General features: G+C 42.3%; 1 long non-coding RNA gene across 1 annotated transcript in view; it reads right to left on the bottom strand.

The window, feature by feature from the left end:
• Positions 1–13,618: 13,618 nt before the first annotated feature.
• The window catches only part of LOC138249067 (uncharacterized), a 65,567-nt gene continuing 58,451 nt past the window's right edge, over positions 13,619–20,734 (bottom strand). The window contains exons 2-3 of the long non-coding RNA XR_011194694.1: positions 19,575–19,695; positions 13,619–13,904 (exon numbers count right to left, since the gene is read on the bottom strand). This is a non-coding gene — a long non-coding RNA (uncharacterized lncRNA). The remainder of the gene's footprint in view (positions 13,905–19,574; positions 19,696–20,734) is intronic.

The raw sequence follows: 20,734 nt of genomic DNA on the forward strand, positions 1-20,734 counted from the left end.
CCACACACACCCCTCACTCACCCATCCCAACCCCCACTCATGACCCCCCCACCACACTCTCCACCTGGACCGCAACCACACACGAAGAAACTGAAAAAAACATGAACTCCATCCACTCCGGTTCCCCCTCTGAGCCCTGCCCACATCGCATCTACAACAAAGCTAGCCCAACCATCGCCCCCATACTCTACAACATAATCAACTCCTCTTTGACTCCGCCACCTACCCAGACCCCTGGAAGGACACGGAAATCACCGCTCTCCTAAAAAAAAAACAAGCCGACCCGGAGATCCTCTCCAACTACCGCCCCATCTCCCTTCTCCCTTTCCCCGCCAAGGTTGCAGAGAAATTAGTCAACGCCCACCTATCCCACTTCCTTGAATCAAACAACACTCTTGACCCCTCACAATCCAGGTTCCGCAAAAACCAAAGCACGGAAACCGCCCTCATCGCATGCACTGATGACATCAGGACCAAAGTTGACAAAGGCGAGACCGTCGCACTCATCCTCCTAGACCTCTCCACAGCCTTTGACACCGTCTGCCACCACACACTCCGCACACACCTCCACAACATAGGAATTTGCCACAAAGCCTTAGACTGGATCACCTCCTTCCTCACCGACCGGACCCAGAGAGTCCGCCTTCCACCCTTCCACTCCAACACTACCAAGATCACCTGCGGAGTCCCCCAAGGGTCCTCCCTCAGCCCCACACTCTTCAAAATCCACATGATCCCCCTAGCCAACATCCTCCGAGCACACGGAATCACTATCATCTCCTATGCAGATGACACCCAACTCATCCTCTCCCTCACCCGCAACCCCACCACAGCCAAACCAACCTACACGCTGCTCTCCTCGACACCGCCAACTGGATGACCACTAACCACCTCAAGCTCAACTCAAACAAAACCGAGATCATCTTCTTCGGCCCCAACAAAACCACATGGGACGACTCCTGGTGGTCCACCACCCTAGGCCCTGCACCCACCCCCGCAAACCACGCACGCAACCTCGGCATCATCCTAGACCCCTTCCTCTTCATGACACAGCAAATCAAATGCTCTAACCTCCTCCTGCTTCCACACACTCTGCACTCTAAAAACATCCTTCAAATGGATTCCCCCAGAAACCAGGAAGACAGTCACCCACGCACTCATCAGCAGAAGAGTGGACTACGGTAACGCCCTCTATGCTGGCACCACACTCAACCTCAAACGCAAACTCCAGAGAATCCAGAACACAGCTGCACGCCTCGTCCTTGGCCTCCCCCCCACGAACGAATCTCACCACACCTCAAATCCCTTCACTGGCTCCCCATAGACAAGAGAATCACATTCAAGATCCTCATCCAAGCACACAAATCCCTCCACAACACCGGCCCAACCTACTTCAATGAAAGAGTGAACTTCCACACTCCCACACGCAACCTCCGATCAGCCGACCTCGCCCTAGCCACAGTCCCCCGCATCCAACGCGCTACCACAGGAGGCAGGTCCTTCTCCTACCTCGCCCCCAAAACCTGGAACTCCCTCCCCACCGACCTTCGCAAAACCAAAGACCTCCTGGTCTTCAGAAAGAACCTCAAGACATGGTTGTTCGATCAGTGATTGATTCCCCCCCAGCGCCTTGAGACCCTCACAGGTGAGTAGCGCGCTCTACAAATTATTTTGATTGATTGATTGATTAAAACTTATGGATTGGCAGGAATCTTGTTTACTTACTGATGATGAGTATACATATTTAAAAGTATGTCATCCTAGATATCCTTGTATATATATATATATTACCTAAAATACATAAACAAGGTGATTTTCCACCCGGGAGACCAATTATTTCATGTATTGGATCCCCTACAGAACACATGGCAGAATATGTAGGTGGCTTTTTACAACCTTTTGTGAAAAATTTACCATCTTATTTGAAGGATAGTAAAGATCTATTGAATAAATTGGAAGATTTTGTCTGGGATGATACAGACCTTATCTTCGCAACTATGGATGTAAAGAGTTTATACACATGTATACAAACTAATTGTGGACTGGAAGCCCTAAAATGTTTTCTGTTTAAAAGAAATGCCTGTGCTGTAAAACACACATTAATGTTATTAGATATGGCTAAGATAATTTCGCCTAATAATGCATTTCTCCATAATGGAGTATAGATAAAGTTAAACATGACTTAAAAATGGCCGCCACAATACATGAGCACACTATTGGTTCTTTTTGACAAACCAGGTCGTTGGCATTTTACTGATGAGTGCTTTTGGTAAGAATTTGAAGAACTAAAAAATAAAGAAATAAAATCTATATAATAAACTTAACATTTTAATGAGAATGGACAAGGATTGTTGCCCAAAACATTTATGTGTAAAAGACAAGTAAGAATTAGCATTATAATTGCATTTGATTGACTTCCATGATCGTAATTGTATGGAGTTATATACCACTCCAAAATGGCCGCCATAGATATACCATCGGGAGTGAGTCCCTTAATAGACTCGCCGCGTTTAAGCTGAGGGTGAGAATGGATGAAGATTTATTGTTTAGTATACCAATATGTGAAAGACAAACTAGAATTTACATTAATATTGAATTTAATTGACTTCCATTATTACAATTGTATGGAGTTAAACACCACTCCAACATGGCCGCCATAAATACACCACTGGGAGTCAGTCTTCGAATGAACTCGCCAGGTGTAAGCTGTTATCGTAAGGTATTTAAACGATGCAGGTATATACGATCAGTTTTTGTTGATATACTGGAACGACAGTGTTTTGCTGTGGAGCGTCGTAAGCACATGAATCTCGAGGTATGGTTTGGGGAATTTAAAAGTGAAATTTATGCAACAAACATACTGTTGAGTTGGGAGGACACTGTACATGACCGTTTAGTAATATCTGGAGTGATATAACTTAGTAATAATTATATATTAGGAAAGATGATTTGCAAGGGTGCTAACACAGTAGAAATATACAATTAATATGGGAGGTATATCGCCCAGATTATGTTTCTATGAGGAGCATGTGACCTTAGTTTGAGCACATAAGTGAGGGTTCTAGATGGATGTACTACCCCATATGGCAATAAGAACATGATAGTGAGAATTCATATTGCGTATTCAGAATAATTCTTTCTTCAATGTAATAATCAAATTTATTTAGGCTGCTAGTAGCAAGAGAATAGATATTTTTGCATTAGGATTCTAGCAATTGATCAAAAAAGAAAAAAAGTAAAACAAGTAAAAAAAGTGATTATATTAATAGAAAAAATATAGAAAGGTAAATTCTGTTCTACAACAATAAGAACAATTTGTGATATGAACAATTTGAGAATTGAAAGACCCCCTTTTTTTCTTCTCGAGCTCCAATATATGTGAAAATTATAACATTTGGGATGCTCTGTTTAGATACAACAAATTGCATAGGAATTGTGATATAAATTGAAAATAATTCAAAAGTGGGAGATTTTTTAATTGGAGTAATATAATTATATTATGATGATAATATTTTTATATTTAAAAAAATGTTTTTTCATGGTATTGCACTGTATAGCACTTTTAAATTTAGGCATATTAATATATTGATATGTGATTTTATATATTTACATTTTATAGCCCTGAAGAAGTCCATTAGGACGAAACGCATTGACTATGGATCATGTAATTTTAATTGAATTAATAAAACAACTATGAATTCATCAAACTGGAGAGTGGGACTATGTTATTTTGAATGAAACTTGAAGAGATGGGCCAAGAAGGTTTTCAACACTAGTAAACACTTTGAGGTGCCGGGTCGTTCTCTAAAATGTTTCGAAACCTCTGGTTATTTGAGGCCTATGGGGTTGGTCCTCAAGACCTGAGCACCAATAGTGTGTCTAACCTGGATGTAATTACGGATGAAGGTGCAGCAATAATCACCTCAACCCTGGTGCTATATTGAAACATATATTTGCCCAGTACATTGCAGTGGAGAATCATTTTGGTATATTTTCCTTTCATTTTTAAATGTGTGCTTTCAACATTCTAATCTCCTTTTAGGAACCTTGTGGTGAAATAATAATAAATGTCTTCTTTAAGCTGAGAAGTGCATTACAGAGATTTTTGTCAGCTCGGGCATTAGTGAAAGCAAAACATTTTGGCGTAGATCGGACAGTCTAAAAAAGAGAGGTTGGAGGTTGAGAGTGCACGATTTAAAAGTGTAAATATGTTTTTATTCAGAGAGTGAAAGGAAGCACCGCAAACCATGTTTGAAAATGCATGTGAAATTAAAATGCCTTATGATGTCTTGGCAAATGTGATTTCTTGTTTATCAGGACTTTCTAAGTTTTGGAATGGGTGCCTAGATAAAACAAAAGTACTGAATGTTTTTTAATGTTTAGAAAAGATGCTTTTTGAACTGAATGATATCCCTTTTGTTCTTGATAGGAGAGTTTGGATACTTTTGTCTGCTTACAGAAAAATGCATGAGAGATGTAAACAGTTAGAATATGAAAATAAGAAATTAAGGCCCTCATTATAACTTTGGCGGTAACTGCCGCCTACTGCCACGGGGATGGCGACGGCTGCACACATACCGCTGTTGTGGCTACCAGCACCCACCCGCACTCTGACCGTAGATGGAATTCCGCCAGAAGGCTGGTGGAATACCGTCGCCGGTCATGGTGGCAGACAGCGGTAAGATGGCGCTGCTGCCAGCAGCAGTGCCACGCCAGCGAAACACTGCCGACCGTATCATGAGCCATGAGACGGCCTGGCGGTGTTTTTCTGGCGGATGCTGCTGCTGGCAGCAGCACCGCGTCACGTTTCCTGCCGGAGGACCCCCTGCAAGCAGGTAAGTTGGGTTCTCCAACAGGAGATGGGGGTGAGGGATGGTGTATGTGTGTATGGGGGCGTTGTGTGTGTGTGGGGGTGTCTGCTTTGTATGCGTGCATGTGGGTGTGAGTCGTGTTGAATGTGTGCGTGAATGACTGAATGTGAGTGTATGTGTATGTTGTGTGTTGTGCATGCGTGTGTGCAACATTGTATGTTGGTGTGTGTTGCGGTGTGTGGGTATGTATGTGTGCATGTGTGGGTAGATGTGGGTATGCGTGTGTGTATGATGGTGTATGTGTGGGTGTGTAAATGTGCGGGGGCAGGAAAGGGAGGGGGAGAACTCTGGGGGCGAGGGGATGAGAGACACCCCTATCAGTTTCAGGGAAGGAATTCCCTGGTACTGATAGGGCTTACCGTCATGGTTTACGTGGCGGTATGCTTGCTATGGAAACCATGGTGGCAGGCGGGGTCAAAATCCCAAGGGTGGGATTGTGACGGCCCCCTGGCTGGAGACCGAAGTCTCCAGCCCAGCGTCCGTTACCACCCTGGCAGACGGAGTGGTACACTGGCAGTTTGGCTTGAGCCAAACCGCCAATGTCATAATTTGGGAAAAGGTACCGCCAGCCTGTTGACAGTACCTTTCCACAAGTTACCGCTATCCGCCAGATTCGTAATGAGGGCCTAAGTGAGCAAGTTAGCCAGAACAAGTTATTACAAGACAAAGCTGAAATCTAACAAGCTGCTACAGGGGAATCTGACTTTTCACATTCCAGTAATGAGGAGGTTAAAAAAGGTGGGGGGCAGTGTGAGCTGAATGAGCAGAATGTAGTTTGTGCGCAGAGTAGCCCACAGTTTGTGGCAGGAGTTGAAATGCATTCCTTAAAAGATTACACCCAGCAAGAAGTTGACGATGTTACCGGTATATTCAGACAACTTTTGCAGAGTACGATGTGTACAATTAATTCAGACAAGACACAGATACTGTCGCAAAATGTGCACTTTTTAGGAATTCAGTTGACTCCAGAACATAGAGAAATGTTGTTACAGGTAAAACAAAAGATTTTGGAGTTTGCTACTCTTTGCACTAAGCAAGAGACACAGAGTTTCATGAGATTGTTTGAGTTTTGGAAACAGCATAACCATCATCTGAGTAAAATCTTAACCCTTTGGTATACTATTAACCAGGAAAAAACATGAGTTTGAATAGTGTGAGGAGCAGCAGTATGCTTTTGATTTGGCAAATGAAATAATTCAACAGACTTTAGACTTGTGGCCAGTGCATGAGGGAGACATTGAGTTACATGTAACTGTTCAGGGACAATATGCAAATTGAAATATCTGGCAGAAACAGGGGAGGACGAGGGTACCTCTGGGAATTTGGACTATAAAAATACCTGACTTTGGGGAGCGCTATACTCCTTTTGAAAAACAGTTTTTGGTTTGCTATTGGGCTCTAGTGGATACTGAGCAAATAACACTAGGTCATAATGTAATTCTGAGACCTGAAATACCAATCATGCAGTGGGTGATGAGTTCACCTAAATCTCACTGTAAAGGACATGCACAAGAGGCTAGTATCATACGCTGGAAATGGTACATACATGACAGGGCTAGAGTAGGACCGGCAGGCACTGCAGCCCTACATGAACAGGTGCCAAAAGCCCCTGTACAGGATGAGGAGAGGGTGCAGGAGGTACCACAGGTAAAAGCATCACCAGTGAAATGGAGTGTGCCATTTGACTTCTTGTCCCCTGAGGATAGGAAGCATGTTTGGTTTACTAATGGTTCATTCAAATATGTGGGTACCAAAAGAAATTGGAAAGCAGTGTCATACAATCCAGTTACTGAAAAGTTGTTGACCAGCACAGGAGAAGGAAAAAGTAGCCAATATGCAGAGTTGTACGCTGTGTATCAAGCTGTAAAGCAAGAGCTACTTGGGACTTGTCATTTTTACATTGATTCTTGGTTCACTACTAATGGATTAGCCATTTGGCTTCCCACACGGCATGCACATAACTGGTTCATTCACTCAAAGGAGGTATAGAGCAAAGAGTTGTAGCAGGAAAGTTGGGAAATGTTAGAACAGAGTAAAGTCATAGATGCTCATTGTCCCATTGACGCACTAAATCGCTGGTTTAATTCCCTTGCAGACGACAAAGACAAAAGTTCAGAGGCAGAAGTGTCAACCCAGAATTCTGACTTGGTGGGGATGATTAGGTGGGCGTACCAGAAATGTGACACTTGGGAGACAAGGCACTTACAGGTGGGCAGAGATTAGAGGGATGCACATTCCCCTAGATTTGATAAAACTGTGATTTTTCAATGTCCTATTTGTCAGCACACACAACAGAGATCTGTCCCACAAACAGCCAATGATCAATTGAGGAGAGGATAGTTACCAGGACAGATAGAAATCAAAGCTATTCTGTTAAATAGTGGAAAAGCTGTTTTATTCATACAGTTTGGAGACTGAATTGTCCAACTTGTAATAAGTGCAGTGTATGGAGGATTGGTGAGGAAGGGGACTGCCCCAGCCCTTCTGACAGTGCAAGGAAAGAGAAGTTCAGCTGATAAAAACCTCAGTGCTAAGGTGTGGATTGAATCTCCAAATGGCCCTCCAGAACCTGCAGAAATTATAGCCAAGGGCCCCAATAACGTCCTACAGATTATAAAACAAGGAAAGGAACAATTGGAGCACATTTCAGATGACAAATGCTATTGCAAGAAAAATCATACTTGTTTCTTTTGCAGATCTTACTATGACTTGCCACTTACCATGAGTGTGCTGTGTGGTCTCCTTTCGGGCATTTGCGTGTGGGGTTGTGGGAGAGGGACCGCACCCCCTACTTGAACCTGATTGATCACCATTATGCAACGCTCCTGCTGCTTTTAAAGTACAAAACCTAAGTATCCATTTAGCGCTAATTGTGCTTCACACATTCAAGTTCTAAATGGAAACAATGCAGAGTACCATGGATGTTCTGTCAATATGTTTGATTATTTTCCACTGGAACTAACCCATGCCTTCTTATCATCTGATGACTGTTGCCAGTCTCATTAAGCATGTTTCAATTGCCATTTGGCTGACTATTCTCGTATGGGAACACTTGTCAGGGAGACCAGATCCTCGGGGTCTGCGCACGTTCCCAACATGTCCACCACAAGACAGCTCCAATACTTTGATTAGAATGTCACAGAGTCTAAGAGAATCCAAGTGGGGAAAAGGGGATTAGGTAGGGAACAGCTGGGAAGGAGACCTGTGGGAAGCAAAAGGTTAAACAACACAACATCAGAATAAAATCACATTTAGGTTAATAAAAACTCTCTGTTGAATCTAGGGTTCAATGACACTCAGAACATGAAATAACACTCTGTTGAGTCTAGAGTTCTATGATACTCAGAACATGAAATAACACTCTTTTGAGTTGAGAGTTCTATGATACTCGGAACATGAAGTAACACTCTGTTGAGTCTTGAGTTCAATGATACTCGGAACATGAAATAACACTCTGTTGAGTCTAGAGCTCTATGATACTCGGAACATGAAATAACACTCTCTTGAGTCTAGAGTTCTATGATACTGGGAACATGAAATAACACTCCGTTGAGTCTTGAGTTCAATGATACTCAGAACATGAAATAACACTCTGTTGAGTCTAGAGTTCTATGATACTCGGAACATGAAATAACACTCTGTTGAGTCTTGAGTTCAATGATACTCAGAACATGAAATAACACTCTGTTGAGTCTTGAGTTCAATGATACTCGGAACATGAAATAACACTCTGTTGAATCTAGAGTTCAATGATACTCGGAACATGAAGTAACACTTAGACTGAGGAAACATGAATGGCCTAGAACTAGACTCTAATTAGGCCTCAAGAAATCTAGGTACCTGGAAAAGAATCAAGAATGGTTAGTACAATGTTTCATATGGTCTTTTCATGAGTTGTAACATACTGTCTAGGAATACAAAAACTTTCTAGATCAATGTCCCAGAACAAACACTGCCTCATTACATGAGGACAAAGGGCAATCCAACCATTCCCTGGAAAACAATAGGAATTGTACTAAAGACTTAACATGCACATAGAATGTAACATCTTGAACTTAACACCTCTGCAGAAAATTCAAGGGCCCTGAATAATTGAGTGCACTTCAGGAAACACTACACATCAAAGTTTTGATTGCCACAAAATGATCGCGCACATTATCAGCGATCTGACATCAAGTTTTTAAATGCAGGAAAAGAATCGCGCACACTGCTGATTTCAACAAGAATATGCAAAGGCCATGAAATGATCGCGCACACTGCAAGCGATCTGAAACATTGAGTTTTAATTGCGGGAATGAATTGCGCGTCTTGCCGATTCGAATGCCACCATGTAAATGCCAAGAAATGCTTGCGCACAATGCGTATCAAGAGTTAAATGCAAGGAAATGAATCGTGCGTCTTGCCGATTCGAATGTCACCATGCAAATGTCAAGAAATGGTTGCGCACAATGAATTTCAAGAGTTAAATGCACGGAATGAATTGCGCGTCTTGCTGATTCAAATGTCACCATGCAACTGCCAAGAAATGGTTGCGCACAATGAATATCAAGGGTTAAACACAAGGAATGAATTGCGCGTCTTGCCAATTCGAATGCCACCATGTAACTGCCAAGAAATGGTAGCGGACAATGAATATCAAGAGTTAAATACAAGGAATGAATCGCGTGTCTTGCCTATTCGAATGCCACCATGTAACTTCCAAGAAATGGTAGCGCACAATGAATAGCAAGAGTTAAACACAAGGAAGGAATCGCGCATCTTGCCCATTTCGAATGCCACCATGTAACTGCCAAGAAATGGTAGCGCACAATGAATATCAAGAGTTAAATACAAGGAATGAATCGCGCGTCTTGCCTTTTCGAATGCCACCATGTAACTTCCAAGAAATGGTAGCGCACAATGAATAGCAAGAGTTAAACATGAGGAAGGAATCGCGCGTCTTACCGATTCAAATGTCACCATGTAACTGCCAAGAAATGGTAGCGCACAATGAATATCAAGAGTTAAACACGAGGAATGAATCGCGCGTCTTGCCGATTCGAATATCAACATGTAAATGCCAGAAAAACCAAGAGCATATTCACACGCACAAGGTAAAATCTCTCAACATGAAAAGTAGGCCCAAGAACTCTAATGTCTTCGAAAACGGGATCGGGGGCCCAGCCCAACCTCCGTCTTACCGCCCTGATCAAGGATCACCAATGTAATGAAGGGCAAAGGCCTGGAAGATCAAAGTAGGCCTCTGGAACAGGAGATGAGGAAGTTGCTGCTGCTCTGCACCAGGACCTCTGAATAGTGAGCACGTGGAGCTGGGCTGGCTCCCTTATGTAGAGTCTGGCCCAGCCCACAAACCACACCCAGTCATGCTGCAGAGAAAGCTTCTAGAAGGCCCTGGAAAGGGACCACACCCTGACACACTCTGAAAGCCTGCAGCAATACATTGCAAATGAACAGTATTTACAAGCACCTTGAATATAAGTCTTCAGGATTAAACTCTTCAATGCAAAAGGTTGAACAACAGCATATCAACATAATGCATGAATTACGTTATCTCATAAGTGCTGGGTTTTTGCATTCCAGTCGCCCGTAGAGAGGGCCCTGCCCTGATGTTGACACACTTATATTCCAGCAAACCTTACAGGTGGACAGTGTACCTTTACATGATTAGAACTCATGATGTTTCCATCTAATTCTATACCAACTTGCTATCCTAGAGACAATATTCAATTAGTTATTATCCCAATCAGAATATATAAGCTTCAGTCTTTTCATTGTAGGTGTGTCTGGTTTAACAGTATATAGGATCAATACGTTAATCCACTTCCATTGCTTTATAGTGATTGCTTTTTATCATTTCATTATGTTGCTGTGTACAATGGCTTGTAATGGTTTTTTTAAGAGAAAAAAATAAGAGAGAAGTACACAAAGTCATTGATCAAAGGGCGAAATGTAGGGAAATATGTGTTTTTGACCACTGACTTTGTAGATTGGGAGTCAAGATATTGAGGCCCAGATTCTGACAAGGGGAGAGCACCATATTCGCATAGAAATGGCACTGTGCTCCCCTCTCCCAAGTGTCGGCGATAATTTCAGCTGCCGTGCACCACGCACACACCCTAGCGCCATAGTGCTAGGGTGTGTGCGTGAGACTAGCATTGGTTTTGTACAGGACGGGTGCCCTTCCTGTACAAAATACTATGCCAGGACAAGTATAAATGTTTTTCCTATTTTTTATGTGTGCTTTACAATGCAGCGCACATGCAAAGTCGTAAAAGCAGGGAGAAAAAAAACATTTCTCTACTAAATACTTGCTTTTCAGCTGCATTAATTTTTGGTGCTAAACCCTTTACTCAGATTTTTAGGAATAAGGTTTAGCATCAAAAAGCATGGGTTGTAGAATGGGTGCACACATGCACAAAAAATGACACCATCTGGAGGCCATATGTTTAGCCTAAATTCCAGGAGGTCCCTGGTCATGACGTTGACAAAGTTGTTCGATTAGCTAGCTGAAGTGCTAAAAATTTGTAGGGATCCCTGTTTCACCATTTCATATTCAGCAGCTGATGAATGTTGTAATAGCTGCTCAGAGACTATTACCATAGGAATTGTTCACTGTCAGGCTCTTTGGTGAGTTGCTTTATTGCCCCATGTACTTTGCTAACCCCTTAATACATTTGATGTTCTCCTACTATGAACTAGACACACATTGAGAAAATAGGCCTACACCCTGCATAAGTATGGGGGTAACAGGACAACATCTGGGGTATGTGCCCTTCCCCATTATGCTAACTTGTTCTCTTACCGTAAGTGCTGGAGAGTGTTCAGCAATGAAACACGCTACGGTGTTCCAGTTGCCTCTCCATGTTTCAGTACCTGTGCACACGGTCATCCTCTGTACCCCTCCCTATTGGGAGCACATTTTGTGCCATCGCCTAGGTGGTACATACCTAGTGTGTTTTCCGGAGACAATTCCTGCTTCACGTTGCGCAGGCACTACATCTGTGCCATGCAATTGCCATTGCCAGTTGGGCCATAATGATGTGTTGGCATCCTCTGTAAAATACCTCGGGTGTTTTCCGGGGTCGCATTATGGATTTGATTGCCTGCAGCACACACTGGCCCGGGACCTGGGTAATGTGTGAATCCACACTGAGAGCAGTGCATTAGTAAAAAACGCAAACCAGCTGTTTGAAGCAGTCTTTCCGAATGCATTAATAGGGGGGCAGAGACCTCCTGCAGGGGTGCTGTAACTAACTGCACCTGCTGCAGGGGAAGCCTGGTAGGTCCCTTGAACCACTGTTCCCCCCTTCAAATGCCACCTTTGGGTGCACAGAATGTGTGATTGACAATAACTTTGCCTCTGCACACACATTTCAAATGCAGCACAGGTACAGAAGCAAAAGATTCCTTCATTTGCATGGGGCCAGGCCCCCACGCAACTAAGGAAACACCCCCTTGAGATCGCGCTGTTTTACATTTACTGGCATTCAATCTGTATTAAAGAAGGGGTTGCCACACATCTATGACCTGTTCTGTAATATGAGAGCTCCCAGGGGTCAGAGGGCTAGAACACAGTAGCAGAAAAAGGAAGTAAACAATGCCCATGGCGTCCTGCATATTTTTAGAGGATTCCACTCTTGCTGTGATGTCATCAAGGTCTACTTTGCTTCTAAAGTCAGTTCAGGTGCTCATTTTGACATCCTTGTGTATGTGTTGACATTCTATTGATATCTATTTGCAGTTTCATATATTGGCTTACCATCTCATATTCCTGATTTATGAAAACTCATACATGGTCAGTGTTGGTACTGGTATTTATTTACAAAATACTGTCTTTTTTTTAAAAATGGGAGCAAAAATCTGTTTTAGGATCCCCAGTCTGTATCTGCCTCTGGGAGCTGTTACACGATGTTGTATTCATACGTCTGAAATGTATATCAAGCAAGAATCCGTTTTAGAACACAATCATATTTAATTTGCAACTTCTTCAAAGTGGCTACCTAAACTTTTGATGAATAGCACTGTAGCCTTAATAATGCAGAAACACCGGATCTGCACTGTTTTACCTGCAGAGTGACCGGAAGACACTGGTGGTTCCAGCCACAGTGAGAAGATTCTTGTTGGAGACCTGGACTGAGAAAGACTTCTTTTCAGCTGGGGGTGCAAAAATACTGCTTCTCCATCAATACCCACTTTGTTCCTAGGGCCACTACCTGATTTTGTAGCCTTTCGATCAACTGCTCCAGTGCTCCGGACCCATACGGAGGATTTTCACTTAAGGCTAATCAAGAACTTCCTCTACTCTACCTCGTCACCACTGGGACCCTCTACACCTATTGCCGTGAGGTTATCACCTCATATATGCACTATATACTACAAGATTTCCACCTACTGCATAAGGCCTACTTACCTTATCAAAAGTTTCTTTTGAGTTTCGTTTCCCTGGCAGGATGGCCCAGCCTTGATGAAGTCACCTGAGTGACGAAACACGTGTTGGCTGTACCTTGAAGACTGCATAATCCTGAGGCAAACTGTGCCTATGATTAAAGACACTGCTCATTACCAACTTGGGATCTTCACGTTTTGTTCTCTTCATCCTCGACAATATTTGAATACGTCTTCGAAAGAGCCTTTGGACCACAATAAAACTGCATGGTTAGGGCTGAAAAACATTTTTTCCAACTGTAAAGTGAAAACAATTGCCTTTTGTGCCCCCATAGGGAATTTGGTAGAAAATACGCAACACCTCTAGATAAACACATCTTTATTGAAGTGGGCCCAGAGATGTTTAATTACATGGTCATTCATGTGACAGCTTCAAAAGAGATCAAGCAGCGTTATCCTGCAGTGTTCGAGGCTGTCGGGAGGTTTATTGGCACAGGGCTCACCTGATACCTTGGGAATGCAAGGTCTTTAATACAGTATTGCAACCAGACTACCATAGGGGCTCCTGCAAGGAAAGCATTAAAGCAATTGATTCTGAAGGTCACGGTCCTTGTCTCCTTGAAGAGTTAACCTCTCGGTATACAGCACCTTCAAAAGATAAAAGGACATTTGTTAGATATTGGTGCATGTGAAGTCACAGATTTGTTCAATAAAAGACATTATTCAACGAGTATCAGGCAATATTTCATTGGTACATGGTCATCGGATCATGACTGTAAGGCAGTGGTAATGCACGACAAACCAGACAAGGGATTGGCAATGTTTGGTGAAAGCACAATGACAAAAATAAAGGTTGATTGGTACAGTACTCAAAACCGCAGAAGTTTTATCTGCTAACTGTGGCAGACTGGATAGTTCCTTAAATAATTTTCATGTGGGACCAATTTACATTTTGGATGCTTTTCAAACAACAACAATCTCAGCTGTCCTAATAATTTGATTACTTGGAGCTTGGTCACAATTGAGCATGACATTTGCATCACCTGTCTATTGTCCCTCTTTTGCATGTCATGATCAGTCTGAAGCTGGATTAAAAACTCCTTGGAAAACAGTATCTGCTGGATAAAAAAAAAAATGATACGATTGTATGTCAGCCATCAGCATCCTCAAATGTCCGGCTCTTGTCAGGCTTCTCAATCTACCCACTAATCATTAACGTCTTGGTCAGCATTGTACACAAAATATTGTGTTTTAACACTGTAGAGATAACACCATCTACCTCAATCTTTCTCTGAAACCAAAACCCACCTTGCCTTAAACTTGACAGCAATCCATTCGTGGATGCATTTGAAATACAGGATACTAAATGGATCAAAAGAGAAATTCTAGGTTTCACCCAGTCCTTCCTTTCTTCTTTTCTCCTCTTTTGTCTTTCTTGGGCTAGTGCCCCAAGCTTGCAATGCAATCAAGAACCTTTGAATTCTTCTTGATGCCCATCCATCTAGAAATATACTGATCAATGCAAAGATTAAGCAGGGGAATTTCCAAAACATACATGTCAAAAACCTTATCTGCTAGCTTAAACCTCACTCCAGATAGCATCCCCTCTAGGTGCTTAAACTCCTGCAGTTCTTGTACTGCAACTCCCAGTATCTGAGATGATCCAATAACCACTGTCTACACATTCAATTGGTTCACAACTAAGCACTGTGCAAATCTACAGCATGTTCAAACTATCAAACTCCATTTGATGCTTTCTTTTGTTGTTTTACAATTTACAGAATGCACCAGGTTCCATCCACTGCCCACTGCCAAATGCACAAAAATCAGACGTGCTTGCACCAGAACATCTTTTGTCTCTAGGATACAAGACCACCAGCTTTTTCTGGCGGTGCGACCACCAGAAAACACTGGCGGTCTCCCATGTCGTAATACCGGTAGCAGTATTACAGCGTCCAACATGCTGGAGGTGCTCACCTTGGGCCCAGCGGACCATGGAAAAGCAACGGGACGGGCAGAGGATCGGTGGTTTGGCTTTCGGCCAAGCCGCCAAACTTGTAATTTGGTGGTGAGGGCCTTAGTCCTTGAGCATGGCATGTTGGTTGCCCTTCATCAGTCTGTTCCTGTGGGTGGGAAATCGGGCAGGACGCAGTTGGTAGGTGCTGTGGAGGTGTGGTAGGACTTGCAACCTTCGTGAGCACACTGGTTTTTGTGATAAAGTCTTGGTTATGCTATATAGCTTCTTAAAATGTTCCTTTTGGTGGGTCAGTGATCGAAAACATGGCTGGGGCCATGGCTTAACACTCAAGACTTGGCAAGCACAAGGAGGAGATACTCCAAATCCACTTGTGCTGAGTCTGTGTCTGGAAAGGAAAGGCAGCTGGTCCTTGCAGAGTGTTCGTACTGTCTAGAGAGAGGCTTTTCATACCTGAAGAATGCACCACATGACAGAGCTCTGTGGACAAACCACATTTCCAAGCAGGCCATGACTGCTGCCATCTTGGAATTCTGTGTATAATCTCCCTTGTGTCCCACTGCATTTTTGTTACACCTTAGTGATGATATATTGCTGCAGCCTTGGTATGAAGATTTAGGATTTCCTAGCAAAGAACATGTGTTTTGCTTTGGAGTTGTTAAAAGCAGATTGGAAATACATGGAGAGATTTCCAAAGTCAAGTCATGTTAGAAAATCAAACTTGAACTTTTCATCAACATTAACTTGAACTTTTCTAAAGACTGTGGGACTGTTGTTTACACTTAAGGTTATCCTATTATGTGGTTCTTAAGTCAGGAAAGTTTGGCGGGCTGTGATTCACTGGGATAGAACACCAGGCCTCTATTACACTGGCTCACACACACACACATTATGTGAGCACTGCATAGACTTCATACACAATGATAACATACACTTGGAATATATGCTATGAGCATCTGGTAAGCACATACAAGTGGAACTTTACATGAATGGGCTAATAGGTCTGGTCACAACTATGGCTTCACAAATACTGTATGCTGCCACCACCAATCTATGTGCTAAACCCATCACAGGGAGCGTAGTCCCCTGTCTGTAAATGATGGTACACTTGGTGCACCTCTCCAGGTCACAGAACATGCCCATGGCTTCATGGTTGTCAAGGAGCAAGCTAAGGTCTCAGTTTATCAATGCTCGTACACCGTTTTGTAAATAGGCTCTTCATTAGTTTCCTTTTCCAACTGCTTTGTGCTGCTTATGTTACGGATGGCCATTTCTTGAGATTAGCTACATTTTGCTACCATGTAGTGATGGATGCCATCTTTCTAAAGACGATAATGAATGCCACTATAATAATTCTCAGTGAACTGAGGTTTTTGCACAGTAGAAAATTACAATATTGTCTATGGTACGAGATAAGACCTATATGCTGGCTCACACCTGGTATGACAGTGTAGGAACAGTGTCAATGGGTTTCTGAAAGAACAATTTGTACAGTATCACATTATTACAATTTTCTGATCCAACAGGTAAGATGATTTAGCTTTCATATATAATCATCACCTTATTTGGAATTCTGAGACAGGTTCAGCCAATCAGAGTTCCTAATATAGCTGCCACTACTGTTGTTTGATAGACAGCAGAGCAGAAAAAGACCACTTGCCTTTGTGTGTCTGCTCTGGGTAAGATAGGGGCACAGGTGCTAATAACCTCATTGGCTACTTGATGTTGGGTGTCAACAATTTTTAATTGCCTATTTAGAAAAAAAGAGCAACCTCGCTGTAGTGAAGAGATGGAGGATGCACAGATAAGAGTAATACTCTTTATTTAGAAGAGGAGCATCACCCAGGACGTACTGCAACCTGGTCAGCCCAGACTCATGAAGCAACTGAACTCTGCTGCTGGAAACCAAGCTCACAGTTCCTAGAGCACGTGCCGATGTTAAAAGAAAATATAGTTCATCACAATACTTTTAAAGTTACACTTACTACATCACCTTCCCCCTTACAATGAACAAAAATAAAAAATACTGAAGAAACTGTGTGAAAACATGTCTGCTAGAAGCGATATTCAATACATTATAAAATCCTTCAGCTTTGCTGAAACCTTTACATCACATGCCCCAGCTGGTCACTTGACTTCTTGACACCTTGTAAGAACAAGACATGGAGAAACATCTGCAGAGGTTTCCATGATAGAGCTCTTACATCTTTCTTGAGTGCTAGTTTCTACCAGAGGTTGAAACGACAAAGCCTAGTCAAATGCTACTATGGTACCACTTTTCTTAAGTATGATGTTGGCTTGTTGATCCATAAATTTTTTCAAGTACCACCATGCCTTTACTTACCTTTTTCACTTTGACAGGAGCAGAAAAAATGTATTCTTCTTTCCTAACCTTGGCAGGACTTTTTGTCACCACCCAATCTCCAACTGAAATGTCTTGGTTGAAACCACTGTGTCTGCATAAAAGTTGTTTTTCATTCTAATCTGATTAGATACCACTTTATTAGTAATGACCGCCATGTCTTGTGACACCTTATTGTCTCTTCCCAACTTATTCCTCATTTACATGGGAAATAAATCAGTGTGAACACTTCTCTGCCTCAAAAAAGAAAATGAGGTTGGACCTGTGGTACAATGTGGAGCAGTGTTGTGATATCACACTTTTGTTTAAAAAATCTTTTTACAACTACATTTGAAGCAATTACAATTTTTATACCTTCCTTAATGGGTTTGATTCCTCTCTCCACCAACCCTTTGGAAGTAGATGAGTATATGAAGTAGATGAGTATTTGGCTACTTGCATATGTTTGATATTGTCTGTTCAGATGTAAAGAGTGTGTCATTATCAGTGACAATGTTTTAGGTGCACCTTCCAAACAAATATTTTCTCCAAATATTTTAACAGAGCATAGATATTAGGAGACTCTACAAAAGAGAAGTATATCCATTTTGAAAAGTAATCAACAGCCAGTACTAAGTACCTCATGTTAACATGCAATGATAGATACGTCCTGGAAAAATCTAAAACCAATTTTTCCCAAGCTACGTTGGGAAAATACCCAGGATGAAAAAGTGACTTTTAGACTTTCCAATGTTTGTCAGAGAGCAAACATTCCAAGCATTTGTCTACCATGAATTTCACTTGGTATCAATACCAGGCCACCAATAATTGTTTAATTGGTTGAACCCAAATGATCATGGTGGGCCTTGATAACGATGATTGTGCGCAAACTCATAGGCGACACATGTCATCCCCTTTCAGCCCCAAGCCATTTACAATCCTCTGTGACTTGACCACATGACATCAGTTCACATGACAGGCACCTTTTTTGATGCCTACCCTGGATAATACACTCTTTAACCTTACAAAGGACTTCGTCATCTTGAATCGCCTTAACCAAACACTTTTGCTTATTACTGTACTGTAGTCACCTTCCACAACATCAGTTACAGCAACACATTCAGGCCCTCATTACAACCTCCGCGGTCTTCACAGAAGACCGCCGAGGCTGCGGGCGCCAGAACACCGTCAGTGCTGGCGGTATTTCTGGCTCCCTATTTTGACTTTTCCGCTGGGTCAGCGGATGGGAAGACAACGGCCTGCTGCGTGAGAGATCTTGAGCAGTGACAGATCAAAGAGATATTCCAAAAATGGGACCCCAAACCACCTGGCAATGAGCTCATTAACAAGAACAGGGAAAAAGGGAGCCCAGGAGTTGCTCCACAACTGCCCTCAATGTAGAGAATCCAGACAACCAGGCTCAACGCAGGTTACCAACTGGAGGAGCAGAAGAGGTCCTTACGAAACTGCTGCTGCTCCAACGAAGTGTTGGTCGAGGCTACAACCCAGGTTCATCCTGTCACCATATGTAACGGAGGATGCAGAGGTCAGAATAATACTTTTTATTTAGAAGGAGAGTATGGCCCACGAGGCACGGCAACCCGGTCAGCGCAGATTCCTGCAACTGAACTCTACTCACTGTCTACTCAGTCCTATAAATGTGGGGCAGGCTTTGTGCAGAGAGGATTAACTGCAGTTATCACTGTGAACAGTGGGCTAAAATGATTAATTTGATGATACAGACCCAGTTAATGCCTCCAGGGTGAGTTTTAAATAAACTGTCAAAATATTTTGACTGCCGGAGTTACAGGGAGAAAACATATAATTTAGGTGATGTGCAAACAATTAGCCTCAGTATTGGGCTATTGCTCTCTAATACAGAAGTTGCTTTGTATTAAAGTAATGCAAGGGTTTATATGTTGCAAGTCTTAGTACCACAGACCCTAACAATACTCCTCACTGAAGCAAGTGCTCTTAATAAAAATGAGGGGTGTGGCAGTACCTGAATTTACGGGGACATCCACTCAGGCCTATGGCCTGCTCATGAGAAAAGCAGAACCGACGGCAGTAACCATGGTGGTTGGCACAGGTCCATAGCGTGAATTCTTCTGCCTGCGGCCCACCTTGGAAAAGTAAACAGAAGAGAATCTAAAAGTACTTGTGACACACATAGTAGTCCTTTTTGTATTGATTAGATATAATCTATTCTCCCTCCACAGCTGAATTGAATAAGTCTACTAAAGAATAATAAGCTTTAAACTGGCTTTGTGGAGCTTTCCCTACTAGGATTTTGTAGCCAAATTCAGCATTTGATAGCACAATTTCACTATGTAGTTAGCTAAAAATCCAGAGCATTTGCAAGCAATTCAGAAAATCTGGATATGCAACACAACATGGCCTTATAGCTCATAGTGTAGGAAATATTTTTCTTCACTCCTTCTTTCCACTTCCTTTAATTTAATGTGATTATAGACCACTTGGAAGTGGTTCAATAGGAAGTAAAATGTCACAGAGAGTCCACAGCGTCAGCCCTGGGACAACAGGGCTCTCATCGGGTTCCAAAGTTCTGATAACTTCAGTCAGCAAAGCTTTCACAAACGTCACACAACAGACCCTTACTTTTGGGTGAACTTGGTCGCTGAAGCTTTGGACTGTGACTTCATTAGCACAATATTTATGAAAGGTAAGCAAAATATAAACTAATTCCAATCAGTGTCCATTGTTAGCTGCACTTTGCACTACAGCAAAATCCCATCAACTGATAGAGCCCACACTTTGCCTGAATGTAGATCTTTACATACTGTGCACTTGCCAGTGGTACTAAAAGAAATCTGTAAAGACAAAACAGTTGCAAAGTTGTTCTTATTATTGTGGAGCTACATCTCACTTGTGCTTTGACCAAATGTTCATAGTATGGAATGCGTAATATCTAAAACGGACAAAATGGAAATGGAATTTGTGTTAGAGCTTTACTCAGAAAGCATGCTTTTAATGGTTTGGTCTAAAGGGGTACAGTAGTACAGTAGGTTGTGAGGTAATAGAGTTTAAAAATGTACTGCGTGGACTTGAAAGGCTTAACATTTGGGTACATACCTTTGGTCAATATAGCATGTTCAAAAATAGTTATTTTTCACAATCACATTCATATATTTCAAGCCATGA

This window comes from Pleurodeles waltl, chromosome 8 (genome assembly GCF_031143425.1).
Source record: "Pleurodeles waltl isolate 20211129_DDA chromosome 8, aPleWal1.hap1.20221129, whole genome shotgun sequence".
NCBI classification, from domain to species: Eukaryota; Metazoa; Chordata; class Amphibia; order Caudata; family Salamandridae; genus Pleurodeles; species Pleurodeles waltl.